This window comes from Penaeus vannamei, chromosome 27, assembly GCF_042767895.1.
Source record: "Penaeus vannamei isolate JL-2024 chromosome 27, ASM4276789v1, whole genome shotgun sequence".
NCBI classification, from domain to species: domain Eukaryota; kingdom Metazoa; phylum Arthropoda; class Malacostraca; order Decapoda; family Penaeidae; genus Penaeus; species Penaeus vannamei.
The window spans coordinates 34033925-34038529 of NC_091575.1; positions in this window are offsets into that span (position 1 = coordinate 34033925).

Genomic DNA, 4605 nt, shown 5'->3' on the forward strand with positions numbered 1-4605 from the left:
CTCTTCCTCCTCCTCCTTCTTTTCTTCGCTTCACCTCCCTTGCTCTAGTTTCTCTTTCTTCTTCCTCCTCCTCCTCCTCCTCCTTCTTCCACCTCTCTAGCTCTAGTTTCTCTTTCTTCCTTCTCCTCCTCCTCCTTCTTCTCTTCGCTTCACCTCCCTTGCTCTAGTTTCTCTTTCTTCCTCCTCCTCCTTCTCCTTCTTCCTCCTCCTCCTCCTCCTTCTTCTCTTCGCTTCACCTCCCTTGCTCTAGTTTCTCTTTCTTCCTCCTCCTCCTTCTCCTCCTTCTTCCTTCTCCTCCTCCTCCTCCTTCTTCTCTTCGCTTCACCTCCCTCTTGCTCTAGTTTCCTTTCTTCCTTCTCCTCCTCCTCCTTCTCTCTTCGCTTCACCTCCTTGCTCTAGTTTCTTTCTTCTTCCCCTCCTCCTCCTTCCTCCTTCTTCCTTCTCCTCCCTTTCTCCTTTTCCCCCACCTCCCTTGTCGCTCTAGTTTCTCTCTTTCTTCCTTCTCCTCCTCCTTCTTCTCTTCACTTCCCTTGCTCTAGTTTCTCTCTCTTCCTCCTCCTCCTCCTCCTCCTCCTTCTTCCACCTCCCTTGCTCTAGTTTCTCTTTCTTCCTTCTCCTCCTCCTCCTCCTTCTTCTCTTCACCTCCCTTGCTCTAGTTTCTCTTTCTTCATCCTCCTCCTTCTCCTTCTTCCTTCTCCTCCTCCTCCTCCTTCTTCCACCTCCCTTGCTCTAGTTTCTCTTTCTTCCTTCTCCTCCTCCTTCTTCTCTTCGCTTCACCTCCCTTGCTCTAGTTCCGGTGATGACGTAAGGAAGATCTACAGTTCATTTGCGTCCACTTCCCTCCTTTCTCATCCTTTCCATTCCCTCCTTTTATTCCTATTTCCCAATTCAACCTCCATCTCCTCCTCTTCCTTTGTCTTGGTCCTTCTTCTGCTCCTCCTTCTTCTTCTTCGTTTTATTCTTATCCTCCTCCTCCTCCTCCTTCCCGACCTCCTCCTCCTGCTTCTCCCCATTCGCCTCCTCCTCCCCCTCTCTTTGTCTTGCCTTCTGATCTAGTTTCGACTATATCTATCTATCTATCTCTCTATCCTTCTCCTCTCCTCCTCCCCTCTCTACCTCCCTCCTCCTTCTTCTTCCCCTTCCCTCCCTCCTCTCCCTCTTCCACCCCCTCCCACCTTCTTCCCCTCCTCCACCCCTCCTTCTCTTCCTCCCTCCCTCCTCTCCCTCCTCCTCCTCCCACCCTCTTCCCCTTCCTCCTTCCTCCTCTTCCTCCACCCCTCCACCTCTTTCCCCTTCTTCCCCTTCCTCCCTCCTCCTCTCCTCTCCTCCACCCTTTCCACCCAATTCCTTCTCTTACCCTTACCCTTCCTCCCTCTCACACCTTCTTCCCCTCCTCCTCCTCCCTCCTCCCACCCTCTTCCCTCCTCCTTCTCTTCCCCTTCCTCCCCCCTCTCCCTCCTCTTCCTTTTCCTCCCCCTCCCTCTCCCTCCTCCACCCCCTCCCACCTTCTCTTTCCTCCTCCCTCCTCCACCCCTGCTTCTTCTTCCCCTTCCTCCTCCCTCCCTCCTCCTCCACCCCTCCACCTTCTTCCCCTCCTTCTCTTCCCCTTCCCTCCTCCTCCCACCCTCTTCCCTTCCTCCTTCCCCTCCTCTCCACCCTCTTTCCCCTTCCTCTCCTCTCCTCCTCCACCCTCCCACCTTTCTTCCCTTCCCTCTCCTCCTCCTCCTCCACCCCCTCCCACCTTCTTCCCTTCCTCTCCTCTCTCCTCCTCCACCCCCTCTCCTCCACCCTCCTTCTTCCTTCCCTTCCTCCCTCCTCTCCCTCCTCCACCCCTCCTTCTCTTCCTCCCCCTCCTCCTCCTCCTCCTTTCTTTGCCTCGCCTTCTTTTGATCTCGTCTCGGCGATTTTGTAAGAACGATCTGGTCTATTTACATTGGCCTCGATCCTCTCACATCCCTTCCATTTTCCATGTTTATCAATTCCCTTTCTCATTCCTCCTTTCATTTCCCCTGCCTTTATCCTCTTATGATTCTTCTTCTTTCGTGTGAATTATCTTTTTTTTCTTTTCTACCTTCTCTTTCTTTTCTCTTTCTTTGTCTGTGTTTTCTTGGTTTTCTCCTTTTACTTTCTCTATATGTCGTGCTTTCCCTCCTCCTTCTGTTCATCTATCCTTTCGTCTTTTTGCTTTCGCTTTCTTAGGTTTTCCTCATATCCAACTTCTATTCTTCTCATCCTCTTTCTCCCTCTTCGTCACAATTCTCTTGCTTTCCCTCTATTACTTCTCCTCCTCCTTCCCATCTCCCTTTTCGTCCCAACCCCCTTGCTTTCCTTCATTCTCTCTCCTCTCTTTTCTTCCCTTCCTCCTTCTCCATCTCCCTTTTCATCCCAATCTTTCTACTTTCCCCATTCCATTCCCTCTCCTCCCTTCCCTCTCTCTTCCTCCTTCTCCATCTCTCTCTACGTCCTAATCCTCCTGCTTTCCCCCATTCCCCTCTATTCTCTCCCTTCTTCTCATCCTCCTTCTCCTTCTCCCTCTTCTCCCAATCCCCAGCTTTCCTCCATTCCCTCCCTCCTCCTTCCCTCTCTTCCTCCTTCTCCATCTCCCTTTTCGTCCCAATCCCTCTACTTTCCCTCATTCCCTCTCCTCTCTTCCTTCTTCTCCTTCTCCCTCTTCCTCCCAATCCCCTGCTTTCCTCCATTCCCCTCTCCTCTCTTCCTTCGTTCGAATTCTTCCCCACAACCAGGGAAGTCCCCCCGGACCCCCCCCCTTAACCTCCCCATTCCCCCCTCCCCCCTCCCCTCCCTTGAACACTTAACAGATGTGTATTCAAGCCAAAATGGAGAAACCACACACATACACACACACACACGGACAGACACACACACACAGACACAAGCACACACACACGCACATGCACACAGAGACACAAGCACACGTACACAGACATAAGCACGCACACACACACACACACACACACACACACACACACACATACAAACACATACACATACAAACACACACACACCCATACAAACACACACAAACATACAAACACACACACACACAAACACACACACACACACACATACACATACAAACACACACATACACATACAAAAACACACACACCCATACAAACACACACACACACACGCATACACACACACACACACACGCACGCCCACGCCCACACACCCTCTTTCCTCTGACCTTCCCGTGAAAGTATCTCAGCGACCTTCGCAGAGTCCTTACCGCAGAGCCAAAATATTTGAGGTTTTGCGAAATAGGTGAAAATAAGTCCATAATTGGCGATTAGGCCTCATCTTTTATTATTATAATATGATGGATTTACTCCACCCTCTATAATTGTGTTTAGATTTTTTTTTTTTACTTTCTGTTATAATTAATCATATGAGCATTTTTTCCACCCTGTATAATTGTGCTTATAGGTGATATATATATATATATATATATATATATATATATATATATATATATATATATATATATATATATATATATATATATATATATATATATATATATATATATATGTTTTTTTTTTTTTTTGTATTTAATCAAATTATAATTGTATTTATAAGAAGTATATTTTTTCCTCCTTTTCAGTTATATTTAATCATATGACTATTTATTCACCCTGTATTTGTGCTTATAGGTAATATTTTTTTCACTTTCTGTTGTATTTAATCAAATGATCATTTACTCCACCCTGTATAATTGTGTTTATAGGAGTTACTTGTTCTCTTTATGTTGTATTTAATCGTCGGTTGTCATGGCTATGATTCTGGTTGTTAGTTGTGCTAGGACCAGATGGCAATATCATGGATAACTTATTTTTGTATTTTATTTTATATTCATTTATTTGTTTGTCTATCTATGAGTCCATCTACCCGGATCACGAATTTTTGCATTTGATTATATATCTATTTATTTTTCATTTCTTTGTTTGTCTATTTATCTGTTCATATATCTATGTTTGTATTTGATCATATATTTAGTTTTTTATTTATTAGTTTATCTATTTATTTATTCATTCATCTATCTATCTATCTATCTATCAGTCTGTCTGTCTCTCTCTCTCTATGTATCTCTCCATCTATATATCTGTCTATCTACTTACCTACCTACCAAACTACCTACATATCTATTTATTCCTCTATCTATCATTTTCGCAAGTGGTAGGCCCATAACTCTCTATTACCTAATGCCTCCACATAATATTTCTCTGTAATCCATAAAAGGTAATGGTGACGTCATACACTATCTGATGACGTAAGAGTAGTTTCTCGTGTGTGCAGATGTTTACCGACTGGTTGTCTTTGCTTTGTATAAAGAGAGGGAGAGGGAAAGATAGATAGATAGATAGATAGATAGATAGAGAGAGAGAGAGAGAGAGAGAGAGAGAGAGAGAGAGAGAGAGAGAGAGAGGGAGAGGGAGAGAGAGGAGAGAGGGAGAAAGAGAAGAAGAGAGAGACAGAGAAGAAAGAGAGAGAGTGAGAGAGAGAAGAGAGTGAGAGAGAGAGGGAGGAGGGAGAGGGAAGAGAGAGAGGGAGAGAGAGAGGAAGAGAAAGAGAGAGAGAAAG